Source organism: Lissotriton vulgaris, chromosome 7 (genome assembly GCF_964263255.1).
Source record: "Lissotriton vulgaris chromosome 7, aLisVul1.2, whole genome shotgun sequence".
Lineage (NCBI taxonomy): Eukaryota > Metazoa > Chordata > Amphibia > Caudata > Salamandridae > Lissotriton > Lissotriton vulgaris.
Window position 1 is genome coordinate 585,970,784 of NC_141695.1, and position 12,325 is coordinate 585,983,108.

Genomic DNA, 12,325 nt, shown 5'->3' on the forward strand with positions numbered 1-12,325 from the left:
CGTAGGTTCTGGTTGACAAAAAGCTTTTTGGAGTTTTGCTCAGTATTGGAAATTGTTACGTTTTGTTACAAGAGCGTATGAATCACTCCCTAGCCTGTGTACAGATTTACTTCAAACAAGTACCATATGATATCTAATTTGATTAATTGATTGAGGTTTAATCAATTGCAAATATTAATTTATTAATTTAGTTGAATATATCAGACGGATCATAAATAATTAATTCAGAACATTACCATGTATTCCAATATTATCTGATTGATAATATGGCTGATTTCATGAATGTGTTATATATGGAGATTGCGATATACTCCACTACAAAATGGATGCCGTTGTGCACCTCGGCAGTTCCATCAGGTGACTGTTGAGGTGATCCTTTGTCTATGTTTCTGTACTACTAATGTGGTGGTGTAAACCAGTACCCAGTGTGTGAGCATGGGGACGGTGTTCCATCATACTTGTAACTGGAATAAAATCTAAGTCTATTGGAATATCCTGAGAGAGCGTGGTTACTTGGTTCATGATACGAAAAACATTTACCCGGTAAGCTTTGCCGGAACACGCTCCATCTACCAAGGGCCTAGTGGGGCGGAAGAAGAAATGCGATGCACGATATATATATATATATATATATATATATATATATATATATATATATATATATATATATATATATATATATATATATATACGTCACCTCCGTAACTTACCCTTGATAACTCACAAACGACCATCACAGATAAATCACTGCGACCCTTTTAATTTTGTAAGTAACGCTCTGGAATCCACTATGGGGAATCAAATTAGCACAAGTCCCACAATGCACAATACTCAGCAGGCATACGGAATGCCATAAGAGGTCAGTGAGACTCGTGAATGGCTGCAGCAACTTTCAATCCCCTGAAGAAAAAGCATACAGCTTTGAAACGCGTTGGGAGAGGTTAACAATTACAGATGAAATTTCACCATCAGGCGCATGAATAAAGGTGTTGGAACCTACCTGCTGTGAGTGCCTCTTCAATTTTAGAGCCACTGTTTGAACATATATATATATATATATATATATATATATATATATATATATATATATATATATATATATATATATATATATTCACAGAAAAAACCATAGGTTATAGTCCATATATAGTTAGGAATTTGCATTTACAAAACCTTGAAAATTCACTGAAAAAGCCATTGGTTATAGAACATATATAGTTAGGAATTTGCATTTACAAAACCTTATTTTACTCGCATAAAACCATTGAAATTCCATATATAGTTAGATGCGCTAACTATATATCGCGCACCCGCAATCCACTGCTGATGATGTCACATATTACATCATTCATGACATGGTTAGTGACATCACTGATGACATCACTGATGACATCTCAAATGACATCTCAAATGACATCACTGATGACAACATCCAGTGACTGTATGTTTCTGTAAAGTTAAAATGTGTCAGTGATGTCATCAGTGATGTCACTAACCATGTCATGAATGATGTAATATGTCACATCATCAGCAGTGGATTGCGGGTGCGCGATATATAGTTAGCGCATCTAACTATATATGGAATTTCAATGGTTTTATGCGAGTAAAATAAGGTTTTGTAAATGCAAATTCCTAACTATATATGTTCTATAACCAATGGTTTTTTCAGTGAATTTTCAAGGTTTTGTAAATGCAAATTCCTAACTATATATGGACTATAACCTATGGTTTTTTCTGTGAATTTCAATGGTTTTTTAATAGCAAATATCAAAAGCTGTCAAATGTCAAGTACGTGATAGGTAAAAACTTTTTTGTGTTTATGCACGCTGATGTGCTTTGAACGCTGCCCCCCCCCCTCTTTTCTCTTAGTAGTACTCTCTCTTTGCAGATAGTGAAGAGTAGTTAACGCAGGCCTTTACCCCCGTTGTAATCCGTCGTGCCTGCTTGTCTCTCCATTTGATTGATTGTTATCCAAGCATTTACTGTTTTACAATTGATTCTCTTTGGTTCATTCTCTATTTACAAACAAGCACAAAGTCGCAATACTCTGTTTAGTCTTTGCAGATAGTGAAAAATCGTGAAAAATCGTGTAAAAAAATAAAATTAATCGAGCAAAATCAGTAGGCCACTAATTGGATCTCTTTTTGACCTCGCTAAAATAGAAATATTAGGAACAACCCTTCATGAGAAATACGAAAATAGTGAGATGAACTGAGCTCCACACCATGAGGGCTGCAAGACAGCTCGGCTCCGTCACCCACCCCGCCCAAAATAACGACAAACCCTATGCAAATATTAAAAATATAGACAACACACCAGCAAAGTAACAGGGTAAAACATTTTATTAAATAACTATTTACATTACGTTGGTTTATGAGATGATGTCAGTAGTGGACCGATGTGTGAATAGGTCGGAAGCAGCACAAGGCGCCAAGATCCGGATGGCAAGTCCTGGATGTTGGGTGCCATAGTTCAGAGTTCTGAGTTTGAGCCTTTTTCAATGCCTGTGCTTTGTTGTTTCCCCTCCATCAAAAACAAAAAAATATATAAAACTGTGCAAAAATACAAAAAAATCAAAAAATGTTTAGAAAAGCAGTGCTTGTAAGACTGTCTGAAGCTTATTTCCACCTACTGCAGCTTCACTATTCTCAAAGTAAGTGAGGGTCGTTTGTGGACCTGACTGCATTTGAAAACAATGTTATATGGTACCTCCCTAAACAGCTTGACGGAGGCCCCCGAGGGGCGGTGTGATGGCACGGACTCGGAGAAGACGCTTGGCTCCGACCCCCTCCCCAAGTCTTATAGCACTGGTGTAGCCTGAGATCGCCCCCGACATAGGCGGCCGGCTCCCGGGGTCCGGCTGAACTTTTTGCCTTTTGATGACTCTTCTATTCTGGACTTTGTCCCACAATCCGTTTGACCTGAAGACACGCTGTAGTGGGGCGCCCCTTTACCGTTTTAGTTGCCATTCCGCCCGCTTTTGCTACACTGTGCCTCTTCCGCCATTCAGCTGTTTACCGCCCGCTCTTGCGACTACAGCGTCTCGCTAACCATGTAGTTGAGTTGCTCCCGCTCTTGCGGTGCAGCGATAGGCGGGTGCCACAGGACTCTCAAAATGGCGGCCGGCTCTTCGGTTTTGGGCCTGGTCCACTAAAATGGCCCTGGGACACCTTGGAACTCGGACGCTTCCCTGATAGGGCTTGGGTCCCATTCTCGAAAGCGTCCCCTCAGCCGTGAAGATTCTACAAAAGTCTTGGGGGCCCCCGACTCCCGCAGGCTTCTGGTGGGGAGCGGCTGCCATGTCTGCTCGTGAAATGGCCACGACGGAGCTACGAGATGGTAGTGCTCTCATGCTGACGCCAGCTTTAGTCTGAAACATCCAGAAACACTGTAGACTACCAATTCGATCAGTTCCGGTAGCGCCCCAACATGACCCGGTAGAGAAGAACTTGCCCTCCCCTCTTTGACTGATGGTTCTTGTTGCCTGTCCCCTCTGTTGTCATTTAACAGAACTTTTTGGACTGCTGAAAGGGCTTGTGTTCCGAACGCTGGTTGGTGGAGACATTTTGACTATATTCTTGACCTACGTTGTCGCGTAATGCGTTATATGACACGCCGCGTTAGCGCACCCGGAAGTGATCCGGGGCGCGGCGCGCAGCGCGTAACGTAAGCATAACAGGTCATGTGACTTGTTAATAAAACTTTTCATTGGTTCATTTTACTTTTGTTATTTTAATGATGAAAAGCTTGGTCATATGACCTAAAAATTACGCTTTTTATTGGTTTCGAACTTTTTTTTTAATAACATATATGTTATAATATTCCAGGCTAATGTACTTTCCCGGAAAATTTACAACTGTCCTGCAAGTAAAATATATTCCTTTTTCGAGAAAAAGGGCGTTTCTTTGTTCCATGATGGAGCCGTTGAGTAAAAGAGACTCGGCCTGCTGTCTTAGTCGCCGATACGCCTGATTATCAGATTCTTATCGATCACTTTATGTTGCAGGAGAGGAAAACACAACTGCCCTTGACCATTTATCTTTACTGCGTTCCTACATATTATACCTTTTATCCGTCATGTAATTGGACTGCTTTATTTCACTTGCCTTTTACTGATTCGAAAACAGTGACTAAAAGTAAAAACTTTACCAATGTAAATACTACTACCATGTTTTGTTTTAAAAACCTTTATTGTGAAAATGTCAGTATACAAATACGGGCCTATAACCACGTGGGCCGGCCACGGAGCAAACTGAAATCGTATATGATGAGGAGACATTTACATTATAGAGGAACGTAACGAACGAGCCATTAGGTTGCAAGAACTAAGGTGTCTAACAGTTGCGGAATCGGTGGACGTACATTTTGTAATTAAAATACGACAGGGCCACTTACAAAAAACTTATCTAGATATGCATTTGCGTGCAAGTACCATGGGTGACGTTAATTCGAACTTTCAATAGTACAGTAATCAATAACACATCAGAACTTAATATCAATAGGGATGTCGAAATATTCAATCAATTCTCGTCCCCGCCCGCCATGAGCATCAAAACTGCATTCATATCTCGTGATATCAACGTTGTTCAACCAGTACACAACAAGGAGTTACGAGTCCCATTTATACCGGCGCCATTTTGGGCGAGGCCGGGCAGGTCCAAGATATAGTCAAAATGTCTCCACCAACCATCGGCCAGACCAGAACCCCTTTCGGCCCTTTATGCTACAAGATGGTGTCTTCCATTCAGAAAATATTGTTGGCAGCATTTTGAAAGGAAAAATAAACAGCCGTTCTCCTAGTGAGTCTCACATTGTTACATTTAGGAAGAATGTTGAAGAGTAATATGTGGAAAATCTGAAGCCATTTTTCTACAAACTCTCAATCAGCCTTGGATGGAAAAAAAAATCCTGAAGAATGTACAAACTGAAAACCAATTTTTGTCTGTATAGCATTAACAGCAACGCTTGAGTCAGCTTTGTGTCAAGCCGCCATTTTCATTCAATCAATAGCGTCCCCCTGCACACATTCAGGGACCTGGTCGTGTCTTCAGGTGAAACGGATTGTGGGACAAGAAGCAGAAAGGAAAAGGAAAAAAGTTCCGCCGGACCTCGGGAGCCGGCCGCCTATGTCATGGGCGATCTTTGGCCACACCAGGGCAATAGTGAAGCTGCAGCAGGTGCAAATAAGCTTCAGACAGTCTTACAAGCACTGCTCAGAACTCTCAACGATGGCACTCAACATCCAGGACTTGCCATCCGGATCTTGGCGCCTTGTGCTGGTTCCGACCTATTCACACATCGGTCCACTACTGACATCACCTCATAAGCCAACGGGGCACCCCACACCGACTTTCGGCGCAGCATTGTAGGATGGCCACACCAGTGCGGCAATTTGCTGGACACAACCTCGGTGCCATCCGGATCTCGGCGCGTTCGAGTCACTGTACCGCAAAAGTGACCGGAACTCAGCTGAACACGCCGTCTTTTGGCGCAGCATTGTAGGATGGCCACACCAGTGCGGCAATTTGCTGGACACCACCTCGGGCAATAGTGAAGCTGCAGCAGGTGCAAATAAGCTTCAGATAGTCTTACAAGCACTGCTCAGAACTCTCAACTATGGCACTCAACATCCAGGACTTGCCATTCAGATCTTGGCGCCTTGTGCTGGTTCCGACCTATTCACACATCGGTCCACTACTGACATCACCTCATAAGCCAACGGGGCACCCCACGCCGACTTTCGGCGCAGCATTGTAGGATGTCCACACCAGTGCGGCAACTTGCTGGACACAACCTCGGTGCCATCCGGATCTCGGCGCGTTCGAGTCACTGTACCGCAAGAGTGACCGAAACTCAGCTGGACACGCCGTCTTTCGGCGCAGCATTGTAGGATGGCCACACCAGTACGGCAATTTGCTGGACACCACCTCGGTGCCATCCGGATCTCGGCGCGTTGTGCTGCCTTCGGCCTATTCGCACACCGGTCCGCTACTGACGCCGCCTCACATGCCAACGGATTTTCTACGCTTTTTGTAGCCCTATGCCGCATAACAGGTCATGTGACTTGTTTATAAAACTTTTCATTGGTTCATTTTACTTTTGGTTTCCTAAAGATGGAAGGCTTGGTCATATGACCTAAAAATAACACTTTTCATTGGTTTAGAACATTTTTTTTTCCCAAACGATGAAAGCCCCACCTTGTTTCTGGATGATTCAGACTGAAGCTGGCGTCACCATGAGAGCACCACCATCTCGTGGCTCCGTCGTGGTCATTCCGCGAGCAATCATGGCAGCCGCTCCCCACCGGAAGCCTGCAGGAGTCGAGGGCCCCCAAGACTTTTGTAGAATCTTCACGGCTGAGGGGACGCTTTCGAGAATGGAGCCCAAGCCCTAGCAGGCAAGCGTCCGAGTTCCAAGGTGTCCCAGGGCCATTTTAGTGGACCAGGCCCAAAACCGAAGAACCGGCCGCCATTTTAAGAGTCCTGTGGCAGCCGCCTATCGCTGCACTGCAAGAGTGGGAGCAACTCAACTACATGGTGAGCGAGACGCTGTAGCCGCAAGAGCGGGCGCAACTCAGCTGGATGGCCGCCACCTGGGGAGGCCCCTTCACGCCGCCTCCCCCACGCCCCCCCCCCCGGGCCGCCCCACGCCAATTTTCGGAGCAGCATTGTAGGATACCAAAACCAGTGCGGCAGTTTACTGGACATCACCTGGGTGCCATCCACATCTCAGCGCGTTCTGCTGCCTTGGGACTATTCGCACAACAGACCGCTACTGACGAGGCCTCCCCCCGCACCACCCGGGACGCCCCACGCTGTTTTTCTGAGCTGCATTGTAGGATCCCAAAAACCAGTGCGGCACCCAGGTGACATCACCTGGGTGCCGTCCAGAACTCAGCACGTTGTGCTGCCTTGGGACTATTCGCACAAAAGACAGCTTCTGACCATTGTTGCTTTTTTTTGTCAAAAATGTTTAAATGTTCGTTACAGTTTTTGTTCCGTTCGGTATATTTAAAAGTTAATAAAGTTTTATAATCCCACTTTGTTGGAGTGCTATATATTTTTAAAAAATCGGGTGAATGGGGCCTTGAATCGGGTTATTGTCATGTGTGGGCTTTGCAAGTGTACTGCTACAGGATCGGACATTTCAAACTCAAATGCACGTTCTTTTTCTTACCTTTCCGAAGCATGGAGCGCAATAGCAGGCAGAGAAAGGGTGATGCAAGTGTTGAACACTGCCTGGCCTGGCAAGTTGCTGGCAGTGCCCCCCCCCGCCCGCCCGCTCCTGAAAGAGGACACACCGCCGCCCCGAGTACTTCACAGATCTTTAAAAGACCATGCGCTTGTTCATGAGGCTTAAATGGTTTATCACCCCTTCTAGAACCCCTGCATCGACCCTCTGACGTTTCCTGGAAGAATTACCACGTAACACAATACCACGCCTTGTCAGCTGAAACCCCAGAGGAATCGTGGGGCATATTATCAAGGGGGTTTATCTCCGCTTTTTTGGCTTTAAAAGCCAAGAAAGCGGAGATAAAATTATCTCCCTATTACCAAGCTGTCGCTAACACCAGTTAGTGACAGCTAAAAGGAGATAGCGACCATCTTGGGCCCCGCTTTGCATGTCAGTGATATTTATCACTAATGACATGCAAAGTGGGCGTGCCAAGATGTTAGCGACTGGAAACAGTCCCTAACATCGCTATCTCCTATTACCAACTTTTGGAGATATTCGCGCTAAGCGCGAATATCTCAAAAAGCTAACACCTGCCCTGAGCAGTTCTTAGCCATGTTATCCAATGGGAGGTGGATAACATGGCTAAGAGCATTTGCTCGATAATGCATGAATATCGCTGACTTTTCAGCGATATTCATGCATTGCGGCCGTTTTTTATCGCATTTGCGATAAACCTTGCTAATAGCAAGGTTTATCTGCGATAAAAATCGCTGATGTGCGGCGATAATTTTTGTCTCTAAACAAGTTAGAGACAAAAATTATCGCTAGTTGTTGGTAATATGCCCCCGGGTTTTTGCTTGCAGAAATCGGGAGGCGGGAGACTAGCACTGAAATCAGTAGTCTCACGCCTGAATCGGGAGGGTTGGCATGTCTGGATTCTCTACAGCTGGGGCCATAAACTACATCCGCAGGGCTAGGTGATAGCCTGGGACCGGCCTGGCATCTAAAATGGCTGCCGTGCACAACAAAATTGTGGCATTGGAAAAAAGGCAAGATGGCGCAGACAATGTTTATCAATAAGGATTCATTTATAACAAAATATTTTATCGCACTGACAAATTGGCGGTCAACACTTCCTGATTTCCATCGAATCGAACGTTAACAGACGTCACGCAGCAAAAAAAAAAAAAGCTCACGCACAGCCGCTGGAAGACATGTATCAACATATATGAGCCTCCTCAGCCACCCTCAGAAAACATAAGGGATTAGGATACGTCTCCCGCACCCCCTTATACCTAGTAATTTAATTAAAACGAAACACAAAATGGAGAATTCCCGTTTCGCTACCAGTTTGCGACCCGGTTCGCGGCCAATGAAGCGCTTCTACCGTGAAAAATAATTTTTTTTTTATTTTCCCCACGGGACCCTTTAATAACCCCAACAACATTCCTAGGGGGTCAAGAGGGGTATACCTTGCCCCCTTTCATTAAATTCCCCCTTCGTTTTTCACCTCTTCTTCTCTCTCGATCCTACCGAGAGATAAGATGGCGGCCGCTCCGGACTGTTTAGAATGTTGACAGATGGGGGAGGAGCTACGCGGGCATCCAAGATGGTCGCGTGAGCAGAGAGCTCCCGAGACCCGCGCCGTCCTTCTTTATTTATCCTTCACCTATCCTGGTCATTTTGACGGGCTATTGCAGCGCTATCTTCACTGATGCTAACGATCCTTTTTTGGTCGAAAACGGACCCTGGGGACCATTTTTCTGACATCTGCAACTTCTTGGCCTGCCCACGGGCGCGACCGGGGACTCGGCTACCCACTGTGGCCGACCTGAAGTTGAACAACAACGGCTGACTGGCATCTGGCCCACCGGAGGTGTACTGCTTTCACTTTCGGTTTCCATCTCTTTGTTCTTGTCTCCTCCTACTCTCCCTTCGCCTGTTGCCCTCACAGCCTGCACTTCCCTCCGTAGGACTGGCACGGAGGTTGCAATACTCCCATTTCACTGGCACGTCGGAGTTTCGAGACTTTTCCTCCTTCTCGCTGCTTCTCCTGGCTATCCGGCCAACATTGACCGTGAGATGGCAACCAAAGCGGAGGCCGAAAAACGTCGGAAGGCTGCGACCCGGGGGGGATCGGTCCAGTCCAACATGATCGAACGCTACACCCAGCCACGAGGCTCCCCCGGGGTCACAAGCGTTGGTGCTGAAGGACTTCAAACGGACATGCCATCTTCGTCGGAGGTATCGCTCCAAGATCTTTTGGCTGCCATTACTGGACTTAAGGCCGATATGAGTCAGCAATTCGAAGCCGTTGTGTCCAAAATAGACACAGTGGCGGTGGATGTAACTCTTATTCGGGCCGACTTAGCCAAAACGAATGAGCGGGTGAAGGCTCTGGATCTCAAAGCATCGAGTCTGGTGACGGACATGGCTGAGGCGCAATCTGAGATTGGTAATCTGCGTGCCTCGCACGATCTGCTGCTCAAGCGGATGGAGGACTATGACAACAGGGCCAGGCGGAATAACATACGCCTGGTCGGAGTGCCGGAATGTGATGGTGCTGTATCGACCGACCTGTTGGTCGAGGAACTTATTGTCGCTCAACTGGCTCCGGCAGGACTCAGTAAATTCTTTGCCGTGGAGCGCGCCTATCGTTTTCCGGGAGGGCAAGTGAAGCCAGGGAACCCACCGAGGCCTATTATTGCGAGGCTTTTTCACTACCGGGACAGAGACGCTATCCTCCAGGCCGCCCGTAAGCACGGCCCTTTGAAATATGACAATAACTCTGTTTCCATATATCCCGATTTCACTCCCCAAGTGCAGCGACAAAGATCGGGTTTCCTTGGAGTGAAGCGTCGCTTGAGAGATCGGGGACTGAAATACGCCATGCTGTTTCCGGCCCGGCTACGGATCGAATTTCGAGAACGTGCCTACTTTTTCGATCAGCCTGAACGTGCTGCTGACTGGTTGGACTCGTTGCCGGCAGATGACTCTGGATGCGGAGGCCCTGGTGGTGCGGAAGGTGGTGCAACGGCCCAGGAGTAATCGGGGCCCCAGAGGTTCTGATTGAGACTATGCAACGTACTGTGTAAACTAACTTTGTGCTTTATGTTACTGCCCGTGACGGTGCGGGAACGGGTGATTTCTCCCTTCCTCCTCGGGGGGTTCTTTGTGTAGATAATATGGGGCGACAGGCACACTGCAGTTGGGGGTGGCTTTTTAGTCAGCAGGGGTGCAGGGAGGGGGGTGTTGTAACGGGTTTGGGTTTTGGTTTTGGGGTTGGTTTCTGGGGACTTGGTTGTGTTTCGTTTAGTATGTTCTGTCTTGGTTTTCATGGTATTTTACATTTTGCAATGACTTTCAACTGTGGGCTCTGCTGGTGGGTGGGGGTGGAATGTTTTGGCCACAATGGGGGGGGGGGTGAAGTGCGGGTTCTTTCTTGGAACGTAAACGGGTTGGGTGATAGGATTAAGCGGGGCATTGTACTGCAATTCCTGAGGCGCCACACCCCAGATGTTGTATTCCTTCAGGAAACCCACTTGATTGGAAATGCTTGCAAGGCCTTAGACCGCCGGGGTTATCGCCTGGTTGCACACGCTGGTTTCACTTCAGGTTCTCGGGGTGTGGGTATCATGGTGAAGTCTTCCCTTGCTCTTGCCATTGACGAGGTTATCCTTGATGACCGTGGGCGGTATGCTGCTGTTTCCGGGAGGTGGGAGGGTAAACAGATCGTGTTTGTTGTTGTCTATATTCCCCCGGGACTGCAGGCTACCACCTATGCTGATCTTGGCAGAACTCTCCTTGGGCTCCCGGACGGCTTGTTGATCTTGGGTGGGGACTTTAATTCTGTGATGTCCGGTGAATGTGATCGGTTTCCCCCTAGGGTGTTGTTGCAGTCCCAGATGTGGCTCAGTGAGATGGCTGATACTTTTGGCTTGGTAGATGTCTGGCGCTCACTACACCCCACACTCCAGCAATACACCTTTCACTCTGGTGCACATGGTAGCCTCTCCCGTATCGACTATTTTCTTATGTTAGCCTCCACTCTGTCCACTGTTCGGGAGATGCGACATCTTCCCCGGGGTATCTCTGACCACTCCCCCTTGCTGATTACGATTTCTGTGGGCGGTTTACTTGGCAACAGGGTCCCCCCGATTTCTCCTTAGCATTTTCGAAACCCCCGGCTCCGCTCAGATTTGGTTAAGGCAATAGATTGCTACTTTTCTGAGAATGTGGGCTCGGTCACTTCCCCCACTGTTCTTTGGGAGGCCTTCAAGACGGTCATTAGGGGTTCCGCCCTATCATTCATTGCTGCAGAGCGTAGGGTTAAGAGGGAGGCTGTTGTGGCTCTTGAAACCGAAATTACAGCGCTTGAAAGTGAGCTGGGTGGGAATGACACGCCTGCACTGTTACACACTTTGGAATTGAAGCAGGCAGACTATAAAGCCTGTGTCACGGATGCTGCTAAATTGATGCGGGCGAATCAACTAGGCCGACTGTATGACGTGGGTGACAAGGCTAGCAAGCTTCTTGCGTGGCTGGATAAGACTGATCGTGCGAGTCGTGTTGTTCCTGCCATTGTTCGTGAATCTGGTGTGAGTGTTACTGATCCGGGCGAAATTGTTGAATGCTTTGTGGACCACTTCCGAACGGTTTACGCGCCTGTTAGCGATCGTGATGAGGCCGATTCCAGGCTACTGCTTCGTGACATCGCCCTGCCCACTGTGTCGGATGATGACTGCCTTGCCCTGGAGGCCCCTTTCACTGTTGATGAGATTGCCCTCGCAATCCGATCCCTTCGCTCGGGAAAGGCGATGGGCCCTAATGGACTCCCCATTGAACTTTACAAACTTTGTCCCGACAAGATGGCCGCCCACCTGCGTCTCATGCTTCTCGAGGCGGTTGAGGCTGGATGCCTCCCCCTTGAGCAGCGCCTCGCTACCATAGTCGTCATTTATAAGGACGGCAAACCTCGTGACCGCTGCGCCTCGTACCGCCCCATTTCCCTCCTCAACGCGGAACCCAAAATCCTTGCTAAGGTACTGGCCAATCGGTTGCTTAAGGTTATTTGCGACCTGATTCATCCGGATCAATCCGGTTTCATCCCCCATAGGAACACTGCCCTCAATCTGCGTAGACTCCACAG